Here is a 22,769-nt window from a genome sequence, read left to right as displayed (position 1 = left end):
CTTAGTTCACCCACCAATACCATAGCCACCACTCCCACCAGGGCTGCAGTGTGAGAGTTAAGCAAGAGGAAGCATCTCTGTTTTAAGGTAACAGCCTATGAAAGACTTACTAGCCAGCAACAAGCCTTCTTTTGCATTAGTCCACAGTAGATCCAGGTGCAATAAGAGTATTTGCTCTCTCTATCGTGAATCTGCCATTCCTTTTGTAACACCAGCTCTCCTTCTCTTTCAGGGATGAACCTAAGAGTCTGGAGAAGTGCTACATGGCCTGTGTCTGTCCTGGGTCCTCCTCATCAGTGCCTTGAGCTGTGTGAAGCCCCAGGAACTAAGCCACCGCCAAGGGCATGACTGGGTGCTTGCTCCTGTCACGAACCATACCTGAAGTACAGCGCCAAGGTTCATCCGTAGCTTCTGCAAGTAGGAGCACTTTCTGTAGGCTCACATTAGTGTGCAGCCCACACTTTGTGTAGGCTCACTCTAGTTTACAGGTATAGTGTTGGTGATGAGCGAGACAATAATGTAAAGATAACCCATGCAAACCCTTTTCTAGAACTGACATTGTTTCATCACTTTCTCTATTTTCTGGATGAAGCAGCCAGCACAAGGAGGGCATGCTGACACACATCCCACTCGATAGTTGAAAAGAACAAACTGACAAATGTTTCTAATTTGCTGAAGTTTATCAACATCCCAGTGAATAACGGGTGAATGATATTTTCCTTTGGCTATCCATAGATGTACATGGAAATGCTGATAAACTGACACTTAGTCCAGGGACTGTAAAGAAATATATCAGATACAATATTCCTAGTGAAAACCTTTATGGAAAGTGTTTCTGCCCCAAGCCCCTGCCGGGAGACACACAGTGATGCTCCCTGAGACCTGGCAGCCCTTCGAAGTGAGCATATGGCCCGCCCAGCTCTTGCAATACCACTGCATGGTGAGTAAACATGCTGCAATATCAGAGCAAGCAGTGGGCTGGTTAATAGCAAGGAGTTCTCTGGCTCCTTCCAACTTTACCGACACTTTGGGAATGGATTCCCTGTCTCTGCTGCTGAGGTGAACACCGTTTGCAGAACAGGCAGGAGAAAATGGAGATGATCTCTTTGGGGGCAGGTGGTGTTTGTGGCCCTCTCCCATATAGCTGCTGCTGCAGCAGAAGACTCCTGGTGTGTTAAGGAGGTGTGATTTCTAATGGACCAACATTGCCTGCTTTATTTTTCTTTTTTCTTTTTTTTTTTTTCTTTTTAAGATTCGATGTTACCTGCAAAGTAACGAGAGGAGGGACCTGAAAGTAAAACCCCTACCGTTGGTGCAGGTGTTGAAGGGCAGATCAGTGGCTGCAGGAGCTGCATCTCTGAGGCAGCTGACAAAGCCAGGCTGGTCGGTGCTAGCAAACAGATCTGGTCCTGCCCCTCCGCTTCTTGCACTGGCAGAACACGGCACTGAAATCACTGGAGCAGGGATCGGGCCAGGAATGAGCGGCTGAGTTGCAAAGCAAATTAATTCCTGCCAAAAAAGTTCAGCTATGCTCAGAAGTATGTAAAGTGTCTGATTTGAGAAGTGTCAAGTAGCATTTGTGACCAATTATCCAAGATGAAGGGGGCAGAGCTATGTTTACATGTACTAATCTTCAGCCAAAGTTTGAAAACTCCAATTCATGGACACGCATCAAATTTCCTTTCCAGGCTTGGCATTTGCCTGTACGCACGCACGCACATTGCTCGGGGATGACAGGAAAACATGATTACGACTTGCAAATAATACAAATAAAAAAAAAAAGTGAGGTGAGCTGCCATGCAGCAGCAGCATGGTAATTAAGCCTATACTATGATAAGTGGGGGGAAAAAAAAACACAGACTGCTGTATGAGTAAAATAGCTTTATCAGCTGAGCTGAAATATTATGGGTGATGTCTCTGCATTGTTATTTTCCACAACCTGTGAAGCCCTGGGAAATGATCTACACAAAAGAATAAGAAATGAAAGCTGCCTCTGCCATCTTCTGTTTAATTAACACAGGTATACCAATTTAATGCAATTAATCAAGATAGTAGGGATTAAACAGTAACTCACAGTGGGCAACGACAATGTTATCAATGCTATGGGCATAGAAGGGCTAGAAAATGATTGTGGTGACTGGAAGCACTGTGGGCACGAACAAGCTGACTAGTTTTGGGTGGGTTTCAGGGGTTTGTGCATATCTATTGAAACTTAGGAGCAGCTGATTTTTCATATGGCTGAGTGTTTTTCTGCCCTGCCCTTCCCTTTCCCCTCTCGGACCTTGCAGGGTAACCCCCAGAGCAGCAACAACTTTTAAAGTGATTCCTCTTTCTTCTAACAGGTTCCTGATGCCAAAGGTCTGACCTTAAAATGAGCAGCACACAGGGCAAGAACGGGCACTGCAGCGAGCTCCTGGCCTTCAACCCTTCCACACACAGCTATTTTGGTAACCAGAATGCTGTAGTCATGTTGGGTAAAGGAATAGAGAGGGATTTCTCAGCATATTAACTCTACCAGTGCTGGATGCTGTGTCCCTATATAGGTTTCCTGCCTCTATATAAGACCTTAAGGGCAGATTTTCAGAAATCTTTGTATTTCTTGCCTGCAGGAGAGGCACAGCCCCATTCACTACAATGCTACTCTCCTCATTAATGTTCATCAGGGCTTGAAGTACTGGGACCACTGCTGCTGGCTAAGAAGATGGCTAAGTTTCCTGGGCTCATTCTCTTGGCTTAAGAAGGTTAAATTGGGTGATAATGAGTAGTAACTGTGCCCCTTTTTACAGTGAGGTAGACACTTTCCTTCTAGTAAACAGACAGGGAGATGAGCCTTCTCATCTCGCACAGGTCACCGGGCAGCCGGGATGGTAAGGGTTATTCGTCGTTTACCAAACTGTTTGACTTGGTTCATGGGTGAGAGATGTAAAGCAATGTATTGTGCTACCAGTCCCCAGGGCCAGCCAGTCCCCCTAAAGCAGCATTTTATTTAACAAGGCAACTGCTGGCCCATGGGAACCAGGGAGTTAAGGAAGAGAGGACAGTCACAACTGTAAATGCTTCCTTCGAGCAGATGTCTTAAAGCCGCCCTGAGCCTCACTGCTTCAGTGCTGCAATAGGTGCTCCAGAACACTCAATGGCCAGAATGCTTTTCCCATAAGTTATTCCCCTTCTTCCCACCAACATTTCCATTAGGTTAATGCAGTGTTTCTCTCTACCCTGGTCTGTTTTGCTCCATCTTGCTGGGAGATGTCCCTTGCTGTTGCAGTGTGAACCACGAGATATTCGGAAGTTGCATTTGTTGTTTGCTAGTGTTATTTCATTGTGATAATAATGCATCTGCTGAGTCAGCTTTTTTTTTTTTTTTTTTTTTTTTAAATTTAATAGTCAATTTCCCACAAGCTTTTGTTGCCCAGTTCCTGCCAATAGCCAGGGAACAAGCAAAAGTCATCACAGAAAATGAGCAACTAGTAGGTAAGTGAACAGATGAGTAAATGCAGGCCATTCATGTGACAGGATCCAATTCATTTTTGTGCCAGGTAGATTTTTTAAATGGGACTTCTCCCAGCGGAGAGCTCACACTGCTCAAGGCCTGCTTCACTAAAAAGACAACACAATTATTCAGGGTTTATTATTACTTTTTATCACTAGTTTTCCAGCCACCAGGAGCAAGGGCAGAGGTGAGATCAGGACCCAGTTTACTGCCACTGTACACACTGTACAGTACGCTTTGCCCTAAAAGCCCTATAAAAGGTGCTATCTGCTTCACGTGGCTGACAAACACACCCAGGATGAGGACCAGGTGAGTCTGAGTGCAGAACCCATCAGAAGAAAAACCCAGCCCGAGCTTCTGTCCTGGGATCCTGATGCCTCTTGGTTCCTTTAAAAAGTAAACCTTTACATTTTACTTTTGTTTGAATCACCAAAATGATCAGTTGAATAAATGCTGCATCCTTTAAAACATTATTTATTGTATTTATAGGAAATATTATCCCAAGCTAGTGGAGATTATTAAGAGTAATAAACTCATCAGGAAAAAATGTAGGTTGGGTGTGACTGAGGAACTTGTATTTTATCCTGCAGTGCCACCGCAATCCCTGGCTGTGCAGTCCCGGGATCTTCTGCTATCCTACTCTCTGCTTTCAGGCTGTGGTTGAAAGAGCAGCTTTCACAGAGAAATGTGAATACTATTTTGGGGTAAGTGGATTTTTACTCAATTTGGGTTTTATGTAATGTATGAAGTCTGTACAAAGCCCAGCATTAATCCCAGCCTAGTTGTGAAAACACGTTTTGGACAACCTTGTCCAATCCCATAAAGCATACCTGTGTACCGCAGTGGTACCTGCTCCATTTATATATTATTATTATAATAATTATTATTTTTTTGCTAGGTCAGCCCTTTCAGAGTTCACATTTAATTTGTAAAGGATTCTGTATCACACATCAGTTGTGCTATCTCTCTACCTTCTGATCAACTGAGAGATTTTCTTAAGACTATTTATATTTTAATTTATTAGAACATTTCTCTACTTCCTTATTTGAATAACTAAGGATTTTACAAACATAATATGATCTAAAAATAACTCTCCAAGATGGAATGGATACTCATTATCATTTTCTCTTTAGTACTTGCAAGTCTTGGGTTATCTTATGCAACCTTTACATGTTGGCTAGTGTTTTACTCTTTCGTAGCTTTGCTCAAATACGGAAGGTAGTGATAACAGATAATGTGTGTTATAGGTTTCCTTACAGATGAAATCAATGAAGTGTCCTGAAGTCTGGTAACTACTCAATACCAGCAGCCTATATGGCCCTCTGTGCTATTACTGCTGCTTTGAACCAATTTATTTAGCCATTTTGACTTTACTCAGATGCATTCCTTCCTGCTGCCACAGCAGGGATACAGAAGGTTTTAAACCATGCAGTCATTTCCATCCCAGATTTCATGAGGGGTTATTCTTGTCTGAGTGATGAATCATTCATACATCCTTCTACGGATTCCAGGTGAGTTACTCACATTTAGGTGCTTCCAAGTAATATACAGAAAGGTGCTGAGAAAATGACAAGTCTCTGACCAGTCAGGAAGCTCAGCAAAAGTAAATCTGAGCAAAATGCTTGCACTAGGGCTCAAAATCTTTCTAGAGACCTGGGGCCAAAGGGCTTCTGCCTTCAAAACAACATGGCCAGCAGGGAGGTGGGGTGCTTGCATTACTGACTGACCATCAGCTGCCCTGTCCTCAGAAACAGTTCAGGAGAAGACTGAAAGTACCTGAAGGTATGAGAAGGATAATTAAGTTTCATTGTGGGAATGAGTGTAATCTGTCCAGACAAATCTAGGAACTAATATTGAAAACTAGTATCTGAATATGAAAAATTAGTAATTTTTGAATAAGGATGTCCAACAGGATGGTAAATTTAGGGAGTAAAAAAGCAGCTTTGCTTGATAGACCATCTCTCCATCTTCCTCTAACCCATTTTGTCATTCTCTTTCTCCCTGTTATGTTATTGCAAAAAAAAACCAAACCAAAACAAAACAAAAAAAAACCCCAAAAGTATAAAATCTAATATTGAGAATGCTTTAGCTTCATTTCAACCTTCTCTTCTCATAGTGCTTTTTTTCCCACTGTGAAGATTCCCCCTATGAGATAACACAGGCCACGGTGACGTTAGCCTTGCAGGACCACATTTGCTGGCAGCACAGCTGTATTTTGGGGGGGTCTCCAAGGAGGCCAGTTTCCCACTCTTCTGGGGCTCTTAAGGATGGTTTTGAACTGGCATGAGAAATCACCTGGCGCTCAGAGCAGAGCAAGGGTGTGTAGGACAGTATTTTCTCTGTGCCTTCTTTGCTGAGCAGAATAGCTGCTCTATAAACAAATGTGAGTTTTGCCTCATTCTTACACAGTGTGAGTTATGAAAGCCCACTCAAGACATAATGAATGTATAGATCATTTTGACCAGATCATAATCTATAAGTAAACATTCCCTGAAAATGTATAGTTGAAATAAAGAACTTCTTGCTACTATTGCTGTATCAGTATCAGGGATTACTGATGAGGCCAACATGATCCTGAGACTTTGTGCTAACAATGTTTAAATACAGTGCAGAAGTAGCTACAGAGTTTGGTTAGCGATTTACTTTTCATGTTAGTATATTTAGGGTTTATGCTGCTGGAAACAAAACCTGAAGCTATGCAAGGTTTACCTGTCCCCAGACTTTACCACAAGCCCCAAACTTAAGTTCACCGGGAGGCCCATTAACACTTATATAACTTTTCTATTAGGTTCCCCTGATTTTGGTAACAATATTAATAAGCAAATCACATAGCGATATCTCAGAGCCCTATTCCCTCTGCAAATTAAGTACCTACAACACCTATGACTTCTTCACTGTATAGAAGAAGCCTGAGGACACCGGGCTAAGACTTATGGCTGATTGCCACCACAGCCTCTAGGCCATGGGTAGGTTAAATTTAAAGAAGGTGGCACTTAAGTGACATCTGTGTGACATGTGCTGTAATGTCCAGAGATTGGACTTTATGTATTCTGCTCTAAAGCTAGAGAGCAAGTCACTAGGAAAAAAAAAAAGGAAAAACACGAGGGAATAAAAGTACTTTTGAAAGAGAAGAAATCTACATTTCAATGAAAATCCTTTCAAGGCATTTCAAATAAGAGTCTGAGAGAAATAATTACAAAGTTTGGAGAGAAAGAACGTTAGCTTTGATATCTTTTTCTTCTATGAAGCAATTAAAATAAGCAATTTTTCAAATACTAAGCAGAAAATTACTAATGGCTGAACCCAAAAGCTTTCATTTCCTTCTTGGGGCCTTTATTCTTCTAAAAAAAGACAAAAAAATGTGAAGGTGGTTTTCCAGATAGATTAATGCATAAAGCAGTCGCTAGTTGGATGTCATAAAAACTACAGCAGCATAGAATAGCTGAGATTAAGAGCTAGATTTAAATCATGCAACAGTCCAGTTAATATCAATGTCTAATTAAGAAATGCATAAGAAGTCTGTAATGTTGATTTGATGGAGAAAAACTCTAATAGGGTTTCTTTTGGAATTTTCCATTTCAATTGCTGTGTAGACTTTTAATGGATGTCCTATCCAGTCTTTGGTATTAGCAGGAATCATCCTCAAATTAAAACCAGGGCCAAAAATGGAACACAGGTAGACAAATTAGCTTGTCTGGGAAGCAGTCTGGGTAGCATGACAATGTGAGCTCAAGCTGAAATTTTAGTACAAATAAAAGAGAACAAATGTCTCAAATCTGGCATGGAAACCCTATCTGCTTATCATTTTAAACAATTTAAAACCCTGTAATTTCAAACAATGCAGTGCTAACCCATTTCCTCACCTCCCCAAATCTCTGACAATTCATACGTAGAAATCCACAGACCATTAAGAATTATTAATTAGCCTTTTTAAATAGGAAGACTTTCTATAGCCATGTATATTAGCAGCATGTAGAGGTGGGCTCTTCTATGCTTTCAGTGGGGTTTAGAGCACACAGCTCCCTATCACCATCAACGAATGCCATTAAGCTCCCACTCTTTTCCGGGTAACTAAAGCTCTAAAACTCTGTGAGCAAAACGAAACCCGTGGCATCTGCCACAGATCATTCAGGATGTTTGGTCTCTAGGTATGAAAGGGGAACTGGTTTTACACTGCATGCCATTGACACCCTGAAGTTGTTACGTTATAAGCAGTGTAACTGTGAGCATGTACAAATCCACACAGCAAAGAGGGAGGAAGCATAGCACTGGATTAAAGCAGCAGTGTATTTGTTATCGCCACTTTGTTGTTGACCCAACAAATCCAGAGGGAATTATCTCAAGAATCCAGGAAGACAGCAAACTCAAAATAACCCCTATGACCTAGGGAGCGAGCACGCTGGGGAGTCATTTTTAAGTTCATTAGAGAACATTAAAATACAACACACTGGTCATGGTAAAGGAAGGCATATTATTCCATCTGTCTATATATTTCTTTCCAATACTAAATCCATCCAGAGACCTTTCAGAATTATACCATTAAGCCTTGACACTTCACTTAACAAAAAAAGTAGGAAAGACTAGAGGTAAAATCACAGTAACAGTGGAAGTTCAGCACTTCCGAGTTGCCATCATTGCCTGAAATGTCGGGGTCTAAATCCTTACCTGGCTTTACTCCATCGACCAACGAGGCACAAATACATAGCAATGCTGTGGCACTGAGACTGCCCCAAGGAATTTTCTCTTTCAAAGAGAAGGGAGCTAGGACATTCTAAGCGAGGTGTCCACCCTCTGAATGATATGAAGGTCTAATGTGGGGACATTCGGGTCAAAGGAGTTTGATTTTTTTTTTTTTTTACAGCCCCTCCTACTTGACTGTATGACTCGGGAGCTATCATGGACAAAGATGCTTTTAAATCAAAGTGGAGCACTGCTTTTGTGGGGTGCTCTCCCTGCAAGCTTGGATTTATGCAATACTTAGAAAATAAGAGCACGAAGCAGGCTGCCTTTTGCAAAAGCATGCAACAGAAAAATAAACAAACCTTAACTTGCCCAACACACTTGAGAGCCACAAAGCTGCTTAGTTTTATTAAATGAGAGCACAATTTCTTCTTTCCTCCATAAAACTGTCCTTTCAGACATTACTACAGTCATGACCTCACTGCAGCCCTTGGATTCTTTCTGAAAAGATTAAAATGAACTAATATACCAGTGATCTCATCAAAGCGTAAAGGACATCTTATGGAGGGGGGGAAAAGACATCAGGAGAACCTCGGTGTTTCATCTGCATAAAGACAGTAGCAAAAGGCCTGTAACATTGTGGAGAAGCACTAAAGATACAACACCAGAGAGGCATTTTTCCGTCTTATGAATTCTTAGGATTTGTCCTACCTGATCCTACCTACCACCCTTTTAGCTGCCTCCACAATCCATTCTCTTCCTTGTCCTCCTGCCTTTATGAAAACCTTCCTTTGTCTCTTCTGTGCCCTTCATCCAAGTTCTAGCATACCTGACTGTTCTTTGAATCATATGCACTACTATTCTCAACTACTTCCAAAATACATTTTGCAGGATATATACACACAATGCCATTACACAGAAATATTCACACACTTCATCTTTAGCTTAAGTAATCCTGACTAAGGATGTGCTTCCTATTTGTCTATGCAGTTCAGAGGCCAAGGGCCTGGATCATGGCAGCCTCATGTACTTTGGGGCACCTTCTATCAGAAGCCAGGAGGGCAGGCAGGGAGAGATGCTTTCTGTTTTCTTCAGCAGGAAAAGCTGTATTGATGTAATTGTGAATCCCACCACGTTTTAAAGGTTGTGACAGATCATTTGATTGAAAACAAGACAATCTTCAGAACATGAGAACAGTGATAGTAATGTAACCTTATCTGTTACACCCATAGGTGCACCTTGCTCTGGCCTGAGATCTCTCCAGTAAGCAACAAGGTGACGAACTGGTTTCCTGACTCATGCTGAAGGTCACGTAGGAGCCCCAGGCCCACCTTGGTGTGCCCGCCCACATCCCCTGACTTTTCAGGGAGGGACGTGCCGGTGCGGCCATTCCTCTTCCCAGGCGGCCCTATTACCCCAGGCAGGCAGGAATAGCTGCCACCACTGCCACCGCCCGATCGCTGTATGCTTGGCAGGAGGAGACAAAGCTACTCATTTCCATCTGTGACACTTCTCAGCCAGGAAGAAAGCCGCTGGGCATGAGCCCGTAGGCTGGGAGGCATCAGAGCAGCCACCTGTTAGATGGTGACAAAGAAACCTCCCAAACCCATCAGGCAGAGATGAATTCCCAGGACCAAAGGAATCTGATACAAAGGATGGCAATGCCTTTCTACCCACCCAACATGATTTGTTCCTCTTAGATGAGGCAGCAGACAAACACATCCGGCCCCATATGCTCCTCAGTTTTTAGATTTGCTTTGGTGAGGAGAGTCCCGATCAGTAGGATAGGATAATATGTGCTGCAGCCCTAGTAGAAGTCCAAATAGCCCAAGGAGCAGTGCAGAGCATCTGCTACCACCAAGGAAGCAGCGGGCATAAAGCTGTTGGTTTGTCTGGAGGCACAGACTTATCAGCACCGAGGTGGGTGGGAGAGCTCTGGACATGCACCAAGATCTCCTCTCTCCACAGATTTACCAGCTCAGCTCAGCTCAGGCCAAAGGAACAGGGACAAGGTCCTGGGCTCTGCTCTGAGTTCACTGCTCTATTGATTACAAAGCGGTATTTACAGCAGATCAGGATCCTGAACTGAGCCTGGCCTGCCAGCTGAAGCTGTACAAACTAAGTCATATATTCCCCAACTACAGATAAAAGCAATGGCCAATTTTAGCCTAACGATCACTTCTGCCAAAGGAAAGAAACTCTTTGAGGTAAGTTCCCTGGGATATAATTCTTTCTTTACAGGTTAAAGCAGGGGTGTAGCTAATACATATCTGAATCGTAACATGGATTTGCACCTTTCCCATTAAATACAACTGGTTCATGTCCAACGAATCACTTCTATTCCTAATGCTCACTTATATCTTTACAACTTCTGCATTAGCTGCAGGTGTGAAATGCCAACTGATCCAGGCTTCTCTTGTTGTCAGCAGGAGTAATGCATGTAAAAGGCCTGATTTTCAGAAGTGAGGTGACCAGCATCCCTACTTGCACATTTGCTTCAATAAATAAATCTGTGGAGATTTGCAAGGCTCAAATATGCACAAAATGGGATGAGTTCACTGGGGTCCATACCTAAAAAACTGTTCACACTCCTCATTTAGTAGGCAGGTCACCATTTGCTCTCTATACAAAATATTTGCTCTTTTATAAGAGTAATCAGCAATATATTGGTTAAATGGAACGTAGACCTACTATTCCAATAGCAACTAATATGAATTAAAAACAAGTGATTTCAAAAATCCATGTAATACTGTGAAAAGCCCTGAGCAGAACACATGTCAGAGTACTTTTCATGAACATCTAAGATCCCAGACCTGAGATGATGTTGCTCAAAACATATACTTCCTTAAAGAGATTATTAAAAACATTTTCATAATAATCAGATGAGATGCACTTTTCATACTGGGGAAAGGAAGCACTTGGTTTGTAATAATAAGTGTTTGGAAAAGGCTATTAAGGTTCAAGGAACCGTGCTGTTGCAGACAGAATGGCTTGTATGTACCTTCATGGAAGTGGCTATTGAATCAAGGTGTCTTTTTCCCCTGAAACTTACACCAGAAATTCAGTGCAAAGACTTTTTGTGTTTAATCAGGCTGACTTCATTACCTTCCTGAGTAATAGAAATTCCACTTGTTTCCCTGAGTGGTGGAATACATAAACATGAAAAGAAAAGGGGAAAAATAAGAGATGTGGATTTTCTTTGGGTGAAGTAATACAGGAGAAAATAGGGCTTGACAAACATTTGAGTATAATATGCTTTGGGTTTTTAACAAAAAGTCCAAAGAAACATGCTTGAACGAACATTTTATAATGCATACCTGTTAGTTTATCTTCATTTTTGTTGCCACATATAATTGAAAAACTTACAGACAACTCATAAGACTTTTAGTTTCTGTTGAGAAGTGCCTTTTCCAAGATAATTCTGTAGGCTATTACTTTAGCCCACTGGGTATCATGTAGGCAAGGTGTAAGATTATGCACATGAATATTTCTGTCTACCACTTCTGTGTGCTGAGACAATATCAATTTATACTTTCTTCTGTCATTGGTCCTTATTCCGTAGAGGATATTCTTAATTACCAGCAAGACAATTTGGTAATATCATCTGAAGTGTTACAGCATCATTCCTGTGATGATTTACACCTACTTAGTCTGATCATTGAATTTTAAACCATATATTAAGCGCAGAAGGTGGAGGATATGTTTTTTTTTCTCTACAGGACACCATTTCTATTTTTAATAGAATTACTCTCCTTTAACTTATTGGCAGGGTTCTTCTCAAGGATAGAGTTTTTCAACACAAAGACACCATTGCTGAACATTTGAGCTGCCCTGAAAAATTCAGAGCACGCTTCTATTCCAGTTCTAATCCACTCAGGTCTAAACACCTAAATGCTAATTTTGACGACCGTGCATGAGGGACATGCTTTTATGGGGATTCTAAAGAATACAAAACCAAAAATACCTCAGCTGCAGAAGAAGCTCACTGTATTCCTTCCTCCACTTTCTGATTATGGTTTAAAATTTATTCAATCCTTGCAGGTTTACTCCAAAGTCTTTGGGAATGATGGGAATTATTCTATTGACACCAAACTCTGCTTTCTACTGGATTATGGAAGATGTTTGGGCATCAGGTTTGCTGGCAGTGGCACGCTAATGAAATGGGGAATTTTATAAACACATCAGGGAGGGTAAGTGCCCAATAGAAAAGATGTCATATAGAGATCCAGAAATTAGTCTGCTTGTAACAAATAAACTAAGGAATGCTTACTAACGAGTCATGAATTTCTTTATAATTGTTTCCACATTTGGGGCATTTTTTTCCCCTAAATAATCTACAGAAACCCTGCAATCGAATGGAGTTTTGGCCAGGGCTATGATCAGAACATCACATCTCATGTAATGAAAAATAACATGTTGGGAAAGATTTTTTGCTGTTCAAATTACTTTTCCAAAGCTTTATTTCAATCTGAAGCCATTTGCTTATCCTCCTCCTCATTTCCTATTTCTAAGATAAAAACAGGAGTTCATATCAATTTAGAAGAGTAATAAAACTAAAGAAAATTCAGGCAGAACTGTAAAGCACAGTCTATTTTAAAGTTCCAAGTCAGATAATACGAATCTGTTTTGTGCTGCACTTCCCTCATGAACTCAGCTTTCCATAGTGCATTCAGTGTTGTAATAATGCAAATCAAATACAAATTTTAATAACTCCTTCCATTAAAATGATCTATTAATGTTTTAAGACTCCAACACTTATGAGCATGATTCTAATTGCATGATTTTGCTCCAGGCAGGTTTTGCAAATCTGCCTGATCATCGGATATTTGCACTGCTAGGATAATTTTAAATAAGTTATTTTTTGGAAGAGTTTCAGTAACAAGAGTTTTGTTTGATAGTGGTTGTCTTGTGGGTAATTGTATGTATCTGCTTCCATGTGAGGAAAAAAAAAAAAAGCTAAATTTAGAACCCTTGGAAAAGAAGGTGGCTGAGGTTTATAAAATGACAAATGCTGTGAAGAACTTTCTGAAGAGGAAAATGTTTACTCATTTTGACACAAGGAGCAAAAGAGGCTTGAAGTCAACAAAATTTTATATTTGTTATGCAGCCCGGTAAGGTTGTGGGACTTTCTGAACACAGAACACCAAAAGGAAAATAGATCAGGAGAACTACTTTGTGTTTGACTTCCTCTGATGTTTTTCTGTAGATTTGCTAGGGGTTTCTGCCCCAGAGAGCATAACAGGCTTGCTGGACCTTGGGTCTATCTCAACACAGCTACTTGAAAGTGAGGCAGATGGTTATTTGAAAGCTTGCTCCTCTCTCCGCAAAGCTGTGCAAAACCTCAGGTTCTCGTCACTCTGCAAAGAGGGATGTGCAAAATGAACAGGACAGGCCTTGTAAAGAGGGCATGCAGGGCAGCAGAGCTGCAAAGAAAGCATCTGCTGAGTGGCTCGTGAGCCCTTACCTTGATGCAGTCCCTGGGCTTTATCTCTGGTAGCCAGCTCTTGGCTGCCAGCAATCCTCAGACAACCTGTTTTCCCCTTGAGCATCACTCAAGATCTACACCAGGTTTCCCTCCTTTGATGACCAAAACATCAAGAGTCTTGCACTCGTGATTCAACATTTCTTCTGTACAGAATTTACCCCAGCTGTTGTTCATGACAAATGCCTACATAAGCCTCAAACAAATGAGCATTAAAACTAGTAGTAGTAGTCTTTTTTTTTTTTTTTTATGGGGTTAAAGGATTACTATTTAGTGAATGTTGATAGTTGTACAGCAAAAAGGGATTCCTTGTCTGCAAAACCAACATGTTACTCAATGTGTATGGCTTTACCCACTCCGACAGTGCTAGTTCTTCCACTTATTTGGCACATCAGAAGAGATTTCCTCTGATGTTTCCTCAGGTGTGCATTTTTCTTGCAGGATGGAGTCCTATCAGACTTGCTATGGAGCTTACATACCAGCAAAGAAAGTGGGCAAGCTGTGCAAAGCCTCCTACGTTATTTTTAGGTTAATAGAAATGCTTTGTGCAAGGTCACAAAGTTCTTTACTGTTCCTCTTCAGAAGCCATCCCAAACAAAACCACCCTGAGATACTGAATTGATGATACAAACGGATTATGTTTAGGGTTTCCCATGAAAACCTTCTATAGGATAAAGCCAAACAGGCAAAAAGGTTTGGAGGGAGCAACTCAGTTTTCATGAGGCTTCCCAACTGAAAAAGAGTTAAAGATGTTAAAGATGCATCAAAATCATGTAATGTGCCCTAATAGATATTTTTTAAATTAATATTTGCTTTGAAATATGCTTTCATTTAATTTTTTAATTCATAAATGAATGCAAAAAATGAAATATTTTGAAATTACTGAAGGAAATGATTCAGTGACTTTTTTTCCCCTCAAACTTATTGGTTTGCCAGAGAATTAGTTGGAAAAATGAAATCTTGAAAACTCCCAAAGGGTAGAAAAAAGTACTTCTCTGCTAGCTACAAAATGAGAGGAAAATATAATGACATTTTCATTAGCACAAAGATTTACTAAAATACCCACATTTTCATGGAAGTTGCACAGACTTGAACTCAGACACACTTAGGGTTCCTTTCCAAGTGTGATGCTTACGTACGGTAAGTGATAACTTTTTTTTTTGTTTATTACACTTGATCATCTACGCTCCTAGATAAATATCTGGAGGTGTTCCAGCCCCCACAGGGCTTAGTCCCTTTTTCATACATTGTCACAAGAAGGACGGAAAGCATGGGCAGGGAATTTCACACAGTTATAGTCCACAGACTAATGTGTTTAAACAAAAAATGATAATTAACTCTGAAATAATTTAAAAGTGGGCTATCCAAGATGAAGGAGCCCTGGATGCCAAGAGGGGCTAGGCTTTGTAGGGGGCACACAACAGCTACACTGTGCAGTGTTAACGGTGTAGGGAAGGAACATCCTTAAATGTTGGCTCAGTTTATCAGGAATTTTTCTGAACTGTTACCTCCAGCTTTCTCCAGAACACCCTCAGTCCTTTTATCTGTGAGCTATCTCAAAGTTTACTGCCTGCCTATTGCCTTGGCTGAACCACACTAATAGCCGGCTAATTACATGTGAACACGCTAATTTGCTTTATGCCTTTCTCAAAAAAACATGCACGTGCAGGCAAGCATGTGAGCAAACTTTTGTTCATGCAATAAAACTGCAGCACTGCATGGAATGGGTGTACCAGCCCAAGCACTGGAAAATGTTGCATGCTTGCTGCCCCCCATTTCTTGCCCCCACCAGGCCCCCACCAATGCTCATTGTTCCTATTTGCAACACCACCTGTTGCTCCAGCACCAGGCTGCTCTAGACCAGAAAGTGGAGCAAAGAGAAATACGTGTTTGTCATTGAACGGAGAAGAAGGAAGACGAGAACGATAAGATCATAGCCTGCAGCACTTTGTTTATGAGAACATCCTTCCAGTGATATATGTCTGCACCAGGTGAAAGTATTGTGTCACCCCTAACATATTTTAAATGCCAGGGCTGTCATGCAAGAAGACAATGATGAACAAGTTTAAACAGAATATGGTATTGTAGCCATGCACAGTGTTACCCTTTAAAGGTTTGCATCAGTAGCATTTCTTAACAAAACATTTCCGGACTGTTATATTCCCCTATAGAACCTCTTTTACATAACATTTAAACTCAGAAATATTATTTCCATTGGAGAGAAACTGATGGAGTTATACATAAACCAGTGCAGTTTCCTCATGCAAGTTTTTCAGGCTATTTCAAATGCCTTCCCAGCCATATTAAGAGCTTCCCCTAACTACTTGGATAGGGACCTGGGGACCACACTTTACTTGGCACACAGGTAAATAAAGGCACGCCTACACTGGGCACGGAAGAGCAGGGACTGGGCCTAGGTCACTGCACGTCAGAGTCTTACTTGGATGAGGTCTGGTGTGCTCCAATTGACTGAAAGCCTGCTAGCTGCATCACGTGGTTAACTCTGCACACGAGCACTCACTTTGCGTGCTCCAAGATTGCCTCGTGCTGCACAGCACAGTAAGCGGGGTCAGATGGAGAATTTACTTAAAGGGCACTCCTGGGCCAAGGGGAAATGCTACTGGAGAAGCACCTTTTGTCCCAAAGGAGGTATGCACGGAGCTACCATCACAGGGCAGTTTTCTTCCCAGATATTTATCTTGAGCTCGACTGCACGAACACCATCACTGTGCTCTAACACCATTGCACAACATGACTCCTCCAGACTGACAGCTCAAATTGAGCCTTGGGGAAGCCAGCATCCAACACACGGCATTGAACGTGGGCATGACCATATCCACCCCAGGGTCAGGTGAAAGAGCTGTAGCCATGAATGTCACATGAAGGCAACCGTGACAACAGAGCTTTACACCTTGGAGGCACGCTAAGGTCAGAGCCACTCCGTGAACCATCCAGGACAACATTCAAAGTGCTTTACAAGAGAGGAAAGGGAATTTGAGCACCTGAAAAATGCCCAAAGAGCTAGGATTTCTTAAGTGCTTACTGAGGTCCTGTGTGGGCTCACGTAACGTGCTCAGCATCTCCCCATCAGTATTTGTTTCTGTAAAATAGAAACACCTTATTTTTCTCAGAAGGTTATTAGGAAGACTTTCCAATTAAAGTTTTCTATAAATGTAAGTGCCTTGTGAACAGTATTTAATCACCTGACTAAAAATTTTCTCCAACTTCTTTAGGCAGAACATCAGTTTTTATAGGGACTTGTCAAGGTGCTCAGCTTAACATAAGGCTGCAGGATCACACGCTGCATCTTTAAGACATAGTTTACTCCTGAATCAGTAAATGTACTAGACAAAGCAGCCATTATTTATGCATTCCTGCATAGATGGCAAGGTGAAAATAATAGAATAAACATCATATACTTCATTATGATATCGGTTTACACTTCCAGGGTACACAAAAAGAGGCCATTTCATCAAGCTAATTGCCTGAAAGTAAAAGAGAGAGAACTTTAGCTATTAGTCTATTATGGGGCTTTTTTCTTAATCACAAATAGGGGCCGTGTGTCCCCAGGGGGATGTGTATTCTAATTTACAATTGAACTACAGATCAGAGCAATCAATCTTGTGCAGCACTTTTACAGTGTAATTGCTGCAACATAACAAATAAAAAAAAGCAGCCTAAGTCGAGTTTCAGCTTGAGGTGGAGATATTTACCAGGCATTGGGTCGGGGTGGGAGGGAGGCAGAGAGAGAAGAGAGGCGCCAAAGCCATGAATATGCAATGAGGGCTCATTAGTGCCCCAGTGTTGCCATGACGAATGGCATTATCCCCAGACTGGTGCAGCCTAAACATGAATTTTATAACGACCCATTTATCATGACTTGTCATGGGTTTCTTTACTGTACTTCCTACTGGCTCTCACACTTTCCTCCATTATCACCTCAGAATCCCTTCCTTTTATTTTCCCTTACTCCAGTTTAGTTTTTGGTAGCGATGCCTATAGCGAGGAGATGACTGCGAGGGGCAGCCCGCTGGTGTTCAGGAGAAGCTCGGAGCCTCCTGAGCTGGAGAGCCACAGCCAGACACGTAGGTGGTCTTCAGTCCACTTACTAGCGGATAAGCGTCCTCATTGTCACAAAGATCTGCAATCTTGTCAGTTGACTCAGCAGAAAGGTCTCGGATTGACTGAGCATCGAGACAACTATCTTTCCTTTCTGGCAGATGTGATGGATGAATGTGTTTTGTTGACCTAGGCCTGTCTAAAAGTGCTCTTCCTCAGCCCACGCCAGCGATGCACTCAGTAGAAAAATTCACCCCTTGCCTCTACATCAACAGAAGTACTAAATCGGATAAATGGACAAAAATTACATTCTGCCCAGCTGCAGTTAAACTGAAAAAATATATACTAGATGCAAAACTTTAGTGATAGGAAAAGCATTTACCTTCCAGGTGCAAGAGGTAACAGTCAACACTAGAGGAAAACAAAATTACTGCAGAGTAATTAGTGTGTCTGGCTTTAGCTCATTTTTGGTCACTGCACGTTGTCTCTGGTTTACTGCTGTCCCTTTGGCCTACCCGATTCCACATTTAATATACCACTGCTTATAAAGAAATCCCTGCGGCTCAGAAGGCTGAATTGCCACTGCTGGGGTAGGGCCTGCTCTCCAGTATATAGAGGCTTTCATTTCCCAAGTTATGAATCTGACATCTCATGGCCAAATCCATGCCAGTTTATTTCTGAGAAGTCTGTCCTCATTATTTACCCCAAATAGTTTCACTGTCAGTATGCCTTTTTTTTCCACTGTGAAGTGGCCAGAGTATCTGAAAGTATCAAGCCTCTCTTTGTTGGATTTTACACTTTTGCTATTACAAGAATTTGTCTTTGGGGATAGAAAAATCAAGCAACTTATTTCCAGCTATTACTTGGATAGGACTTCATGTTCTTAAACAAGTTGTGAGCTCCCACGATCTCTGAAAACAACTCTCCCGAGGTCTTACATCAGGATAGTCCTACAGTTCTTTCATTACTCTACTGGATGTTTGAAAATATTAAAAGGCATCTAACATCCCAGTCCAGCAATTTACAGACTCAGAGTCTGGTGCTGTAGCCCTCAAAGCCTCTATTTCTTCCACAAAATCCGCACTTTGCTATTATTGTCGCCAAGACAGGCACGTGTTTCACTAGAGGAGCAGTTTGTCAAAGCAACAGTCCATTATCCAAAGATTCATCACAGGTTCCTACTTCAGACACGATGGAAGGGAGGCTGGATGGTAGAACGTGACGGGGAAGGAGAGCTTCCTTGCAGCAAGGTGCGTGAGGCAGGTGGCACACCTTGACCCAAGCTGGGCGTAGCTGATTAGGCCAGCATATGCTGATGTGAAAAAGCCAGGCTTTTTTTTTTTTTTTTTCCCCACCCCAAACTGTGTTCTTTATCTGTGTTCCTTTAAAATACATAGTTTTTAAAGCCTCAAACAGCACCTTGCACAAATCCCTGACCTTTGGCGGAGAACCCCAGTTCTCACTGCAATACAGACGATGGATGCTATGTTAATTATCAGAAGACAAAAGGAAAAAATATCCCTCTTAAAGAAGCAAGCCAGAAATGCCTGCTAACATTGCAGAAAGCATCCATTGCATTCACAGGGATGCAGTACACAGCAAATGTGACAACTGTTCCTCAAAATATACTTACTCTGTGGCCTAGGTGATCTGGATCATCTGTTGTGTGAAGAGAAAGGAGAGTCTCAGAAACAATATGACAATTAAATTCTTTTAAACTCCTATTAGGAGTTCTAAAACTTGCTGTAGTTGGTGCAAGGTCTGACAGATACGCCTGACTGCAGAGCCTCTATCTGCAGTTTATGAGAAGGAATAAGCAGACGCCTGTTTGAGTTGATTTTAGTATTTTAGTCCCATGCAGAGAGTTTTCTTTATTATTTTATATCAATACTTGTGGGTCCCTCAGGGAAAAAGGCTCATCGTTCTTCCACTCATCTCATCAAAAAGGCAGACATTGAAACAAAGATTATTAGAAGCCAGCCAATGCAGATGACACCTAGCTCTGTCACCTTACCACCCGCTATCACTACAATCCCACCATAGATGTCTAGGTTGAGATCAACATCCACATGGAGGGCAGCTGCCTGAGAGAGAAAAAACATTCGCTGTTCCTCAGTCCACAAACAGCAATAATTAAAATAAAGTAATTCCAATCCTTAAAATATTAAGTCCTTGGTACTAAACCAATGAGCCTCTAATTATAGGAAACACTCAAGCTCCAGGAAGAAAATGAAAACTGTCATTGTCACACAAATCCAGCTTCCAACAAAAATATCATTGGTTCAAGACAAATTAAAAAGTATAGGCAACAATTTAAAGTGGAAGACCGGCATATAGCATAGAACGAATTTTTTATCCTGAATTCAAGGCACGTTTAATGATTGACTGCTTTAGGATCAGAAGTTGGCTAGGAGCAAACTCACTTGAAAATACTGCACCAAATATATTTGAATACAATCAAATCCTGACCTCAAAATTATGCAAATTTACATCCACCAGTTTGCCACGTTTACAGATAGAATTCTTAAGATGCAAGAGAAAACTGGGATAGAGCTGCAGGTGTGATTACTACATAACGTTGCTCAGAATCTGTTCAATTGACGTATTTAGAAGAGAAACTAAAAAAGCAGATATTATTTCTTCGTATAAAACAACATACTTTAAAGGCACATGATAAAATGCAGACTTGGAATGAGTTTTGTACTCTAATTTGAACACCTAGACAGTACCAGGAACACATCTTGCCATGCCTGCAGAGATACCAGTTGTACTACATAAACTTCTGCACTTTTTTTTTTTTTTGGCTGTTTCTTTTGTAGATAAATCCCTCCCTTCTTAATTGTATTTCAAAAAAGGCCTAATATTTTTCCCAACTGTACTCTCTGAAGCTTAGCATCAGGCATCCTAATAAAAGAACGATCTTTTCCTCTGGTTCTGATCAGTTTTGACTTTCAGCTTTCTCCACCTTTCCTTATTCAGGGCCAATGTCTTGCTGCTTTCCACTTTTAAACAAACAAACAAAATGCCCTTCCCCTCCTTCTTCCCTTATACCCCCCCCCCCCTTCTTTAATGACATCTTCAGTCATTAATGAGTTAATAAAAATCTCAAAGTCATCTGGGAATAGATAAGGGGAAAGAAAGAAGAGTATTGTACACATAATGACAGGCTCCCTGCTGGCCCTAAGATGTCATGGGTCAGCCATGTTAAGAATGTGTGTGCCCAATCATCTGCTGATTTTTATCAGCAAGGCCTCAAGCAGAATCTGACACGGCCAGTTTGGGAGTTACAATGAATAAACAATGACTTCTTGGATTGTTGGCGGCTGTATGATAGAGTGAGAGGGTTTATATATACTAAAACATGATGACATTAGCAATCAATATACCAATTACTGGACAAGTTATTGGACGAAGAATGCTCATGTCTTGAGCTTTGTGCACTTTGAACATACTACCAGTGACGGAGACCACAGAAATAATGGTACTTAACCCTTCCTGAGTGAGACGTGCTAATTCTTGACAATGCCTTGAAGTTTGTCTGAGTGCGTGGTAAAAGAAAACCTGGTCTGATTTAGCATATTAAGTCTTTCAGATAGAAGACATAAGCCTGACAAATTTCTTTTTCATTAGGACTTAAAGGAAGAAAGGAGCAGATTTTTCAAGTGAGCATTGGGATGTTAGAACAGCGGTTTTAACAAATTTAAATTGCTCTCCATAAAATCTCAGAGGAAATCAATTTCTTTTCACCCAAGCACCACTAGCTCGCTACACAAACTTCACTGAGAAGTTAGAACACACCTTTTACAGGACGGTTTAGACAAATATCCCAACAGCTCTCACCTGCCTATTCTGCAGCAGAGAAAGGAAGATAAAACTAAGATACTTTTCTTATTCCTGTGCTACCAGAAACGCATTCCTGCATCTGTTCAGTGTCATCCTCTTGCTTCTCTTAGTTGGCTGAAAATATTCAGTGTTTACGAGTTTGTCTTCTATTATTCTGGAAGCGATTGTGAAGATTGAATGCCAGTGTTATAATTGAAGCCAGAATCAAACGTAGTAAAGCCAGCCACCTAATTCAAAGCACAGCTGGAGAAGATAATAGAGGTGGACACCAGTGTGGTGGGCAGACCTGCCATACCTGGGGGCACAGAAGAAGCACTGTCTAGGCTGGATTACATGGTGCCACCTCTCCACTGTCCACTAAGATGGACAACTCCATGACCTAATGGAAAGCCTGTGGGTTTTGCCCCGAGATGACTCATAAACATGTGGGAAAGATTTTATGATGGCTCTCTTGCCAAGATCTGGGAAGCAGAGGTTCCATACAAACTCTTGACTTTTATTCAGGTAAGAGCAAACAAGGCAGGGCATAAATATAAGAACTAACTTTGTCTTCTAGGGCATCAGCCAGCACAGTAGAAATTGTGCAAAAAAAAAAAAAAATCACCACATTCTATGTAGATCAGGGGGCTGAATAAAAGCTTAAGATGCATCTTTTACAGACCACTCTTGTAACACATGAGCTCGAGTGTTGCTCTAAATTACAATCAACTCTGCTTCTCAGAGCACTAAGCGCTTCCCAGGGTTGTATTGGACAGTAATGGCAGGGGGATCAGTCCCAGACATTGGGGAAAAATAGATGAGACTGCATCTGGTTTTAACTGCAATGGTTATGAAATGTTCAGCTGTATCCTCTCAAATGGCTCTTCCCTTTCCATTAAGTTCTTGAAAAGTTTGAAAGTGAATTTGTCCAGCGCGTCTGATATGAATAACAAAATGCTTTTAAATGTAAATGTTTCATAAAATAGCACCATTACCTCGCATTACAGTGAATACAGTTGAAAAAACTCAATCCCTCCTCTGTAATTTACAATTAACTTTTTGCCTCAAGGTAACAGCTACGTTCACAAAAATAATGGTAATAGATTGACCTTGTTATGAATGGATAACAAGCTGGAAACAATATAGTTTGTCACAGAGCATTAACTGTTACTGTTGAAATTGTAAATAATGTGTATAGAACTCACAATGTAAATGGCTTCCCTTAAAAATATTAAT

At 41.2% G+C, this 22,769-nt stretch overlaps 2 long non-coding RNA genes across 27 annotated transcripts in view; one reads left to right on the top strand and one right to left on the bottom strand.

Moving 5' to 3' along the window:
* The window catches only part of LOC106014392 (uncharacterized), a 33,592-nt gene extending 19,300 nt beyond the window's left edge, over positions 1–14,292 (top strand). For 12 of the 26 annotated variants that reach the window (XR_011812044.1, XR_011812040.1, XR_011812030.1 and 9 more), the window contains 4 exons: positions 233–2,447; positions 3,385–3,471; positions 4,081–4,194; positions 8,352–12,439. This is a non-coding gene — a long non-coding RNA (uncharacterized lncRNA). Of the gene's footprint in view, positions 1–232; positions 2,448–3,384; positions 3,472–4,080; positions 4,195–8,351; positions 12,440–14,093 lie in introns of those variants that run through there. The other 14 variants (XR_011812045.1, XR_011812041.1, XR_011812026.1 and 11 more) reach the window with 14 other exon arrangements.
* A 1,291-nt stretch (positions 14,293–15,583) lies between these two features.
* LOC106014394 (uncharacterized) overlaps positions 15,584–22,769 on the bottom strand; it is a 70,488-nt gene continuing 63,302 nt past the window's right edge. The window contains exon 5 of the long non-coding RNA XR_005268757.2: positions 15,584–16,752. This is a non-coding gene — a long non-coding RNA (uncharacterized lncRNA). The remainder of the gene's footprint in view (positions 16,753–22,769) is intronic.

The sequence above is a fragment of the Anas platyrhynchos genome, chromosome 11 (assembly GCF_047663525.1).
Source record: "Anas platyrhynchos isolate ZD024472 breed Pekin duck chromosome 11, IASCAAS_PekinDuck_T2T, whole genome shotgun sequence".
Classification (NCBI taxonomy): Eukaryota; Metazoa; Chordata; class Aves; order Anseriformes; family Anatidae; genus Anas; species Anas platyrhynchos.
This window is presented reverse-complemented; position numbering and strand designations above follow the sequence as displayed.